The sequence below is a fragment of the Saimiri boliviensis genome, chromosome 2, assembly GCF_048565385.1.
Source record: "Saimiri boliviensis isolate mSaiBol1 chromosome 2, mSaiBol1.pri, whole genome shotgun sequence".
In the NCBI taxonomy this organism is placed as follows: Eukaryota; Metazoa; Chordata; class Mammalia; order Primates; family Cebidae; genus Saimiri; species Saimiri boliviensis.
Window position 1 is genome coordinate 124498251 of NC_133450.1, and position 12149 is coordinate 124510399.

General features: G+C 33.9%; 1 protein-coding gene across 1 annotated transcript in view; it reads right to left on the reverse strand.

Moving 5' to 3' along the window:
- UNC13C (unc-13 homolog C) overlaps positions 1 to 12149 on the reverse strand; it is a 586273-nt gene that overhangs the window by 261974 nt on the left and 312150 nt on the right. The window lies entirely within an intron of this gene.

A 12149-nucleotide genomic window follows, 5' to 3' on the forward strand; every position in this document is an offset into this window, starting at 1 on the left:
TGGGAAAATTGGCTAGCCATATTTAGAAAACTGAAATGACCCCTTCCTTACACCTTAACTCCAGATGGATTAAAGACTTAAACATAAGGATTAAACCATAAAAACCTTAGAAGAAAAATACCATTCAGGACCTAGGCATGGACAAAAATTTTATGACTAAAACATCAAGAGCAATGTCAACCAAAGGCAAAATTAACAAATGGTACCTAATTAAACTAAAGAGCTTCTGCACAGCAAAAGAAACTATCATCAGAATGAACAAGGCAACCTACAGAATGGCAGAAATTTTTGCAATCTATCCATCTGATAAAGAGCTAATATCCAGAATCTGCAAGAAACAAACAAACTTACAAGAAAAAAAAATCATCAAAAAGTGGGCAAGGGATATGAACAGACACTTCTCAAAATAAGACATTTATGTGTCTAACAAATACATGAAAAAAAGCTCATCATCACTGGTCATTAGAGAAATGCAAATCAGAACCACATTAATATACTATCTCATGCCAGTCAGAATGGCAATCATTAAAAAGTCAGGAAACAGCAGATGCTGGAGAGGACGTGGAGAAATAGGAATGCTTTTATACTGTTGGTAGGAGTGTAAATTAGTTCAGTCATCATAGAAGACTCTGTGGTGATTCCTCAAGAATCTAGATATAGAAATTCCATTTGACCCAGCAATCCCATTACTGGGTATATACCCAAAGGATTGTAAGTCATACCACTATAAAGACACATGCACACATATGTTTATTGTGGCACTGTTCACAATAGCAAAGACTTGGATCCATCCAAAATACTCATCAATGATAGACTGGATAAAGAAAATGAGGCATATATACACCATGGAATACAATGCAGCCATTAAAAAGGATGAGTTCATGTCCATCACAGGGACATGAAGATGGAAACCATCATTTTCAGCATACTAATACAGGAACAGAAAACCAAACACCGCATGTTCTCGCTCATAATTGGGAGTTGAACAATGAGAACACATGGATACAGAGAGGGGAACATCACACACCATGGCCTGTCTGGTGGTGGATAACTATGTAACAAACCTGCACATTCTGTACACTTACTGTAGAACTTAAAGTACAATAATAAAAAAAGTTTCCATTTTCTTATGTTTACTGGACTTTTCATTAGTTTGGAGTAATTTGAGTTACTAAAATGTTCCATCTGTATCAACAACTATATTTTAAAATGAATAAATTCAAGACTCATCAATTTCCCAGGTAAATATATTACAAAGTCACAATATGACAAATAGAAAACTTTTAAGTGAAATGAATCAAACTTTAGCCTTCAATAAAATATTATATGTTCCAAACAGCTTGTAGTATTGAAATATAAAGAAGCACATTATAGATGAATTCATTTTTGCCTATCATCATTTGTGAATATAAAACATCTTTAAACAATGAAGGTTTCTAAAAAAGGAATTCATTAAAATAAAAATCACATGGCACAATATTGATTATACCTCTTGATTCTATTACAGCACTTTTAGGGCTACAACACTGGACAATTTCAGAGGTCACTATTTCCATTTCATTTTTGGCCATGTGGGGCAGAAAAAGTCAACATTAGACTGAGTTCTATACTTGTTAGATGCTAAATTCATATCAATTGAAAGGTTATATAAAGATTAGGTACTTCACTCCAGATAAATCACAAATATAGCATATTTTGCTGCAGCCATTTAGAGTTACTCTTTTTTCCTTTGAGGTGGAGGAGAGGTTAAAACCTTAAATTCAGGAATTAAGATCATGCAGGTTTCCTGCCTGCCTGTCTATTCAATTCCATCCATCATCCATATATTTGTTTCTTTTTAATTAACATTATACAATTTCATGTCCTTTTGACTTATATAAGACCATATGCTGAGTTTGGGGATTGCCTATTTTTTCAGTCTTATAAAATTTTTATTATTGTTTTGTGTATTTATCTAAATTTCAGAAAAAGAGTATTGTGCTAGTATACAACATTATGCTTCTTCCCTTGTTTTTCACTCAGCAATGTTTTTACTTTTTATCTGTGTTACTATGTAAACATCTAACCCATTTTTCTAAGTGCTCCACAATACCCCGTGGCACTTATCTACTACATTTTGCTGATATATTTTTCTGTGAAGGATACCTGGGTTGCCTCCAAAACTTCAGCCTCACAAACAATGCTATATTGAATATTCTAGTAAATGTGCCCTGAGTAAACTCTGTGAAAATATGCACCCAGAGTAAGATTCCTGGCTCCTGGTTTACCTGCCAACTAAAAGTGCATAAGGTTTCAATGTCCCCATATCACCATTAAAATTATAATTGAGGTGTTTTTTTTTTGTATTGTTGAACCATTTTTGCATTCATGAGATAAAATTACTTGACCAAGTTTAAAATTTAATATTTTACACTTTTTTCATCAATGTTTATTAAGAACATGAGGTCATAATTTCTTTTTCATGTATTGTCATAATTAAGTTTTAGAATAAAAATCACACTCATTTTACTAATACTACATACTATGTTTACTATTGATATTTTCAGAACTTATTCTGGTTTCATTTTTGACAATTTATTTACTTATTTATGAAAATTAAAGCATATAATGACAGAAACATAACTGGCTAGTCATTTTTTAGGATCTGAATTTTCATTATTTTTCTTCTTTACAACACAAAAGATATGGCAATATACTATTTGTTTTGAAACATTTCTTTTTACAAGTAAAATTGTATATACTAGTCATAGAGCTGGCATGTAAAAAGAAATTTGCATAACATTTATTGTATACATTTTATAGAATATTAAATTATAATATTTTTATATATTTATAAAATATTAATGTTTTATAAATTATAATTTGATACATTTGTATATTTGCATATATCAAATTATAAACATATTAAGTCTTAGTTTTGTCTATATTTACTCAGATTTAGAACTAACAATGAGCACATGAGATGGTAAAAAGTCACCTTTCTTTAGGAATAAACATCATTCCCTAACTAATGCCAATGATTACATAAGAAAGTATATTGCTGGGAAAATATCGAAGAAAAGTCAGAGACATATTATAGCCAGTTTCTTAATGATTACTATTTAAATCTTATTTCAAATTAAGAGTTATAGAATTGGATTTTTTTTACGTGTAAATTTCAGGGCATATTTAGCTTTCCTTTCATTACTGAATTATTTAGAAATTGGCTAGAGCAAAGCCAAAGGACAGGGAAAAAGATAACCAGCTAAATCAACTTTTTGGGTGAAAATAACCAAGAACGAGACATGCACAAGTTAAGTATAGACTTTCTGAAATTTTCCACATTTAAATTCAGGTAAGTTGCTGGTTTAAAGTATTCTAGGATAATATTTTCTTTGTCCAAAGGAAGTTTTAGAGGATAATTGGGCCAAAACTGTGGTGTACATATCACATGCTGCCTAATGTTTTTGGATAGAATTTTCATTTAGTAATTATTCATTGATCTCTGCACAGTATTATATGCTACAAATTCAAGAGTAAGATAAAAGGAGTTTCTGTTTTCATTAAACTCAACGTTACCATGGGTATCATGCAAATAAAAGGTATTTTAATCCATATGAAAAGTAGAGGGTGCTTCTGTCCACATGGTATAAGATGGCTCAAAATCAGGTTCACATTCTGTCTAGAGAAAGGGAAAAAGTAATGGAAAGGATGGCATTTTCTTCTCCTTTAAGAGACTATACCAAAATTTTTACACACCTATGACAAAGATATTCATTGCACCCTGATTTGTAATTATGAAAAATTGGAGTTGACGTGTAAATTGTTGTATATGCTCTAGGAAATTGTAAAAAAAAAATCAGTAAACTCTACATACATGTATCAGCATAGGTAGCTCTCAAAAAATAATACTGAGGTTTAAAAACTACAGAAGCATAATTACATTTATACAACCTGGTTCAAGAATTAGTATAAATAGCAATAACACTGTACTACCTATTTCTAAAATGTAGTATATCACAGGTTGATGGAGATAAGGAATATATCACAAATAAATAATAAATATATGTAATAAATGTACACAAAGTTGAACCTATGCTCATTAAAGCTAATAAGAAATTCATAATAGAGATTACCTTGGAGACAGGAAGTGAGAGAACTTGCTTTGGGAGGGAAACAAAGAAACTAAGCATATATGTGCGTGTGTGGGTGAATATATCAGAAAGTTAATCAAGAGAGAAATATGTTTCTACTGATTTTACATATGACTCTCACTTTTTGGTAAAACACTTTCCTCCTCATTCATGTATCTACTCATGTTGCCTCAAAACACAGTCATTTAGAGAAACCATCTTCAAAAGAAATCTTCGCATGGATGTCAAGAACTTTAGCTTGTTCTTGTTTGTTTTTAGCTACAAACCTTCTAATTAGATTCAAAATAAGATTTTTTAAAAAGTCCCTAATTGTGCTTCAGAACTAAAAGTGTACATATGTTTTAGTTAAGTGTGTACCTTAATACAATTTTCTTAGGTAGTCATTAAACAAATTAAAACTTACCAAAATATATAAACTCAAAATAGCAGCATCTTAAGCAGAGTGGTTTTACTGGTTTTGCTGTATTTCTCTGGATGATCTCAGGGTAAACAAGTTTTGATTTCAGGGTAGGAGTGGAGGAGGACTGTAGAAATCAGTTAATAAAGGTTTTCACTGTTCAACAGAAAAAGTTCTTTCACTGAGTGGTTTCCATGGAACTGAGTTAATGCTGACATTAGCTCAGGATAATTCTTTTAGAAACACATTTAAAAAGAAAGTCTTCTCTGCCCTTCTCATTGCACAAATAGGGGGTCTTTTTATGCAGATTTTAGTGAAATGGATGTGTTTATGCTAGCAATAATCACCATTAATATTATCCAACTAATTCATCCTGCCATTGTTCCACGTTCCTAAAACAAATACAGATCACAGATTTTCTTTTCACACAGATGTTCGTCCAGGAGAGTATAAACTGAAACATTTTCAAGTCTGTTTACTTATTTATTTTAAAGAAATTATCATTTGTTCCCTGACATGTCTTAGAGCTTACACCAGTGCTCGACATATAATAGTGCTAATTAGGTATCTGCTGGATCGATATCTATCCTAGTTTATAGATTGATCTTTCATGTATCTCTACATGAGACACCAATGACCTTTGTCTATGCTGACACATTGGAGCTCTTAGGCTAAATGGAAGTGCAGATGCAGAGCCCGGCAATTCAGCCAAGGTAAATACCACCTACTGATTGCACAGCCGGCCCTGGGAGACCACAATTCCATCTTGTTCTAACTGCAGCTGTTTCTACTTTTCTATCGAATCAATTTTTCTTTTTTATTCTAAGCATTTATTTTAATTTTATATGGTTCTTCAAAATCCCTGTGGAGAGAGAATGATTCCACATTTAAATAATCAGAACAGTACTGTGTCTAATAGTGCTAGAATTCTTAGTATTTTTTTTTTTTTTCAGGCAAGGCATAATACTATCCAGGGAGGATTCAGAGAAAACAGAAGCAACATGAATATGATGAAGAAACTAGACATGAAGAGGCTAAATAGCTTATCAAAGGCTGCAATCTAAGATGAGGAGCTGTAATTTGAACTCAGGGGTTTTGATATTGTAGATTATGTTCCTTAATATAGGGTTTAAAGTAGAGTCATTGAAAGAGACTATAAATAAGTAGCTAAAGTGCTGCTTTTTAAAAAAGGTTATTTTTATTAGTTTATTACTTTGTTTATCAACGCTACACAGAGTCAGGTATACCACCGGGCACTGGGAATACAAAGATGAAACTCATGGTTTAGCAGGGAAGACAGGTCAAACTGATATCACATTAGGCACCTAATAAATTCACCATGGTAAGTACAGTGGTGGTGACATGTCAGGGGATTATGACAAAAGGGAACAGAAATACCAGATCCTGTTAGAAGAGGTTATAAAGGCTTTCTGAAGAAAAGGTCAGCTGAGCAGCCTTTAGAAGTGAAGTTTGGAGAAGTGAAGCACACTCCAGGCAGGTAAATATAAGGCAAGCAAAGTCATCATGGAGTTTAATGCACTGAATCATGAAACACAATGTGGATATGATGTTGAAATCAAGAGTGATAATCAGGGCTTAGCCCTCAGAGGCACTGTGGATAATGGGAGACTCTCTACTTAATCCTGTGGGTAAATGGGGAGCTGGTCCAGAGTTATAAATAGGATAGTCACATGGATATATTTTAAATAGATAGTGGGGTGGCAAGTTGGAAAAGGAGCTGAAGTTCTATTAGTCAAAATAAGCCAGACTGTGCTATGGTAGCAAATAAATATCTAAATAATCCATGAGTTAATGCAATTAAAGATTATTTCTTAAATATCCAAAGTCTGAGGCTGTCTAGGTAGCCTTTCTTCACCTGGTAGCTATGCCATCTGGAATATGTACCTTTCCAGCTTGTTGCACTGCAGATGACAAGATGTTTTTATGGTTTGGAGCTAGAAGTGGCTTTCATTTACTTTTCCCATATCTCATCATCTGGGATCCTGTCACTTGACCCAGAGTAAGCACAAGAGGCCTTAGGCAATCACTGAGTATCTACCACAAAATAGGGCGCTTCATTTAATGTTGCTTATAATAGGTGAAACATATCTATAATTTCTTACCATATTATTTAGAGAAAAGCAAGTTTGTTCGTGTATTCAATTCTTTCAACAAATGGTTTTGTGAGCACCTGCTCGGCGCTGTCCTAAATTCTGTCTCTGTCATAAAAGCAGGAGTAAAGCATAGTTCACATTACTTCACTGCACAACAACTCTTCACTGGTTCTCCAGTCACATGGAGATATGTGCAAGGGAAGAGAATTAGAACAGGAGGGATGAGAAGTGTAACATGTGCCAGATCATGTGGGGTTTTGTATGACTTTGAATTTAACTTAAATGAAGGGTCTTTAAACATTCTGTGCGGAAGAGTGATATCAGCTGACTTTCGTTTTCAAAGAATAATTTTCTGGCTGCTCTTTTGATAAGAGATGTAAGGTGACAGGGTGGACACATTGAGCTCTCTTAGAAAGTTACATAGTAATCCAAGTAAACAGTGATTATGGTTTTGAGCAAGAGTAGAAGCATGGATCTGGTGAACAGTGGTCAGATTTTGGATATATTTTGAAATGAAGGTATTTAATTTTGAAGGTAGAATAATTAGAATTTGAAGACAGGCGAGATGTGATATGAGACAAAAAGGTCTTAACTTGAGCTCTTAGGAGCATGGGGTTGCAGCCAACTGAGGATAGATAAACTTTAATCATCTGAAATATTCCTAGACGGCTTCAAAAGGGCTGTAGAGAGTATTAGTCTCCTAAATAATTCAACTCCAATGAATACTTCCTTTGTAATTTCAAATAATAACAATGTTTATGAAAAAGTATTTTTCCAAGATATAAAGCTTAGCACCAAGCATTCCCTACATTGACAAAATTTCACATAAAATCTATCTACCTAAAAATGAAACTGGTTAGAAAGAAAATTATGTAAATATCCTTTTTGAAAGCAAGTCAGAAAATATTAAGCTAAATTAGATTTTTTTGATGTGACATAATTCATTTACTTTTGTTAGGGTCATGTTTGCTTTATGGAAACTGACTAAAAAGCTCACTTACAGATATAAACTGTTTTTTAAATTATTGTTGTTGTTATTATTTATGTATTAGAAAGACATTAAGTAAGGTATGCCACTTTACTTTGGCGGTTTAATTCATCCACTGAGTATCAATTAGTGGCTGAGGAAATGATCAAGATTCTCTCTCTTTGACCAAACTTTGGTTGAACTCTTCTGAGCTATTTTTAACCATGACTCAACTTTTGAATTTCCATGTTACTTTCTGCATTGTCCAATTGAAGCAAGAACCTTCTCAGTTTAGCCAGAATTTTTCATCCTTGATATCTGATCACACTTTGATATCTGATCAGGTTTCCTTCCTCCACAATGCCTCAGATGATATTTGATCACCCCGTCTGCCTTAAACAAGAATCTCATCAGATCTGTTAGCCAGAATCCCCTCTTATGCCTAATGTTACCTCTTAGTAATTTTTATCCAGTAACCCCCTTGCCTTATGCTCTTTGGCTATCAATTCCCACTTTTTCTTCAGGTATTCAGAGTTGAGGCCAATTTCTCTCTCCTACTGTAAAATCCTATTGTGGTAGCCTTCCTGTGCAACTATTGCAAAATTCCTTTTTGAATAGTCTGCTTTACCATTCTTTAATGGGTGTCATGAAGAATTTTTTCATTAACAAAAGTCATATTTGAGTTGGATTTTCATGAAAGCAGGGAGGTTGTGAGTTTTTTAGGCATATAGAACAGGATGCATGAATGTGGGGATGTGAAAGAGGATGGTAGCTTCATGCAAATTATAAAATTTAGAGCTCATGAGAGCAGAGCAGTTTAGTTCAGGAATGTGAGAAACAGGAAATTGAGGCTGGTAAAATTTGGCAAGACTGATTATAAAGTTGTGCATGGGGCCAGGTGCGGTGGCTTATGCCTGTAATCCCAGTACTTTGGGAGGCTGAGGCAGGCGGATTCGCTGAGGTCAGGAGCTCGAGACCAGCCTGGCTAACATGGTGAAACCTTGTCTCTACTAAAAATACAAAATTAGCCAGGCATGGTGCTGGGCACCTGTAAAATACGAGCTACTAAAGAGGCTGAGGCAGGAGAATCACTTGAACCCAGGAGGTGGAGGTTGCAGTAAGCTGAGATTGCACCACTGAACTCCAGCCTGGGTGACAGAGCAAGACTCTGTTGAACAAAAAAAATTATGCCTAGGTAATTACATGGCACAGTAAAAAGTTTCAATCTTAGCCTCTAGATAAAATAAAGATAATGATGTTGAAAAATGTAAAAGAATTGAAAGAGCCCTACGGGAGGAAGACGGAGAATAGAGAATAGACAAAGAAAAGTCATTAGAAAGCTACTCATGGTAAGGTATAAGTGAGAACCAATTTAGCGCCTAGAAATACTGGAGGACCAAGTTTTCAAAGTAGAGCACATCTAACAGAGTTAATAAGCTAACATTATGAACAATTATATGGTTATATATTGCTTTGCTGAGACAATGCAAACTCAGCTTAATTTTTCTTACCTATAAGGTAAAAAAATCAAAAAACAAAAAACAAACCAGCGACCTCAGAAAGATAACATACTATATGAAACCTAGTTTAAAATACAGTTTGGAAGAATCTTACTTGCCTTCATCCAACATTTTCTTTCTAGAATTTGCCTTTCCCAAGTAAACAGAATGTTCCATAGATAACCACACAGCTTTTAGTGTCTAATGGAGCAACCACACTCTTCAGAAAAGAGGATAGGCAATAGACACATTAAAAAAAAATAAATAAAGGCAGGGTCTTGCTCTCTCATCCAGGCTGGAATGCAAAGGAGCATCATAGCTCACTCTCACCTCCAATTCCTGGGTTCACTGTAACCACCTTATCCTCTGAAGTAGATGTGACTATAGACACATACCATTACATTTTGCTAATTAAAGAAAAAAAAATTTGTAGAGATAGGGTCTCGCTATGTTGCCCAGGTTGCCCAAGCTAGACAACATTTGTAAAAGCCAATTTTATAAAAGTAATAGAAATATATGTCATAGTATGCATTAGAAAACTTCAGTATAACGAAAAGACATGTCATCAAGACAGAAGTAATCTATGAAATCCACATAACAAAAAAAGGATTAGTTTTCTCAACATTTTTAGATTTTCTATAAATTAATAAGTAACACACAAGCAAACCAAGAGAAACATCCACAAAGATTGACAGGCAATTCACAGAACATAAAACTCAAGTATTCATTGATCATATGTGAAAATACGTTCAAACTCACCAATATTAGAAAAGTTTTCTTCTCCAAAGACAAAAAAGGAATGGGATGATATTGGGAGATACAATCAAAATACTATTTTATGTGTAACATTTAATGTCTTTAAACAACAGCTGAGAAATACTGGTAAATGTTAACACATGGTTATAGGTAGTAAGCACATGCCTGAGTGATTTGCTTTCTATAGGTCAAGCTGTGGTTCTGTTTTAAGATATTTGAGAAATCTCCATACTGCTTTCCACAGTGACTAAACACATTTACATTCCTACTGGCAGTATATAAGCATTCCCTTTTCTCTGTAGCCTCAATAATATGTATTTTTTTTTATGTTTTAATAATAGCCATTCTGCATGCTCATGGATGGGTAGAATCAATATTGGGAAAATGACCACACTGCCAAAAGAAGTCTACAAATTCAATGCAATTCCTATCAAAATACCAAAATCATTCTTCACAGAACTACAGAAAACAATCCTAAAATTCATACAGAACCAAAAAAGAGCCCACATAGCCAAAGCAAGGCAAAGCAGAAGGAACGAATCTGGAGACATCACATTACCTAACTTCAAACTATAGTATAAGGTCATAGCCACCAAAACAGCATGGTAATAGTATACAAACAGTCATATAGACCAATGGAAGAGAATAGAGAACATATAAATAAACCTATATACTTATAGCCAACTGATCTTTGACAAAGAAAACATAAACATGAAGCAGTGAAAGGACGCCCTAATCAACGAATGGTGCTGGGATATTTGGCAAGCCACATGTAGGAGAACAAAACCAGATTTTCATCTCTCATCTTATCCAAAAATCTACTCAAGATAGAATAAGGTACTTAAATCTAAGACCTGAAACTATAAAAATTCTAGAAGATAACATCAAAGAAACCCCTTCTAGACACTGGCTTAGGCAAAGACTTCAAGACCATGACCCAAAAGTAAATGCAACAAATCAAAGATAAATAGGTGAGATTTAATCAAAGAGCTTCCACACAGCAAAAGAATAGTCAACAGAGTAAACAGAAAACATATAAAGTGGAAGAAAATCTTCACAATCTATACATCTGTCAGAGGACTAATATCCAGAATCTACAAGAAACTCAAACAAATTAGGAAGAAAAAAAAATCTTATCGGAAAGCGGGCTAAGAATATGAACAGGTAATTCTCAAAAGAAGATACAGAAATGGTCAACAAATATACAAAAAAATGCTCAACATCACTAATGATCAGGGAAATGCAAATTAAAGCCACAATTCAATACCACGTTACTCCTGCAAGAATGGCCATAGTGAAAAAGATGAAAAGAATTATAGATATTGTCATGGATGCAGTGAAAAGAGAACACTTCTGCACTGCTGATGGGAATGCAAACTAGTACAACCACGATGGAAAACAGCATGGAGATTCCTGAGAGAACTAAGAGTAAAACTACCATTTAATCCAGCAACCTCACCACTGGGTATCTACCCAGAGGAAAAGAAGTCAGTGTACAAAAAAGATACTTGTACACCCAAGTTTATAGTAGCACAATTTACAATTCCAAAAATATAGAACCAGCCCAAATATCTATCAATCAATGAGTGAATAAACTGTGATTATATATATATATATATATATATATATATATATATAGTATGTGCCTTTACTACATATAGTTATTGTAAGCAGTGAATAAGTTCATGTATAATAAAGTGATATTCAAATGTGAAGAAAAGGTATGAAAATTCTCAAATTTGCAGGTAATGTAAAATTAAATGAACATACTTTTCTATTTAATATCATTCTAAACTTATTGAAACATATATATACACCCACACACATAATGGAATACTACTTTCTACACACACACACACACACACACACACACACACACAGACACACAAACACACACATAATGGAATACTACTCAGCCATAAAAGGGAATGAATTAATGGCATTCACATTAACCTAGATGGAACTGGAGACTATTACTCTAAGTAAAGTAATTCAGGAATAGAAAGCTAAACATTGTATGTTCTCACTCACAAGTGTGCACTAAACTGTGGGAATACAAATGCATAAGAATGATACAGTGGGCTTTGGGAATTCTGGGGAAAGGGTTGGAGAGGGGTGAGGGATAAAAGACTACAAACTGGGTTCAGCGTATACTGTTTGGTTGATAGGTACACCAAAATCTCACAAATCACCAACTTACTTATGTAACCAAATACCACCTGTTCCCCAAAAACCTATGCAAATGAAAATTTAAAATAATAATAAAAATAGCCATTACTACTG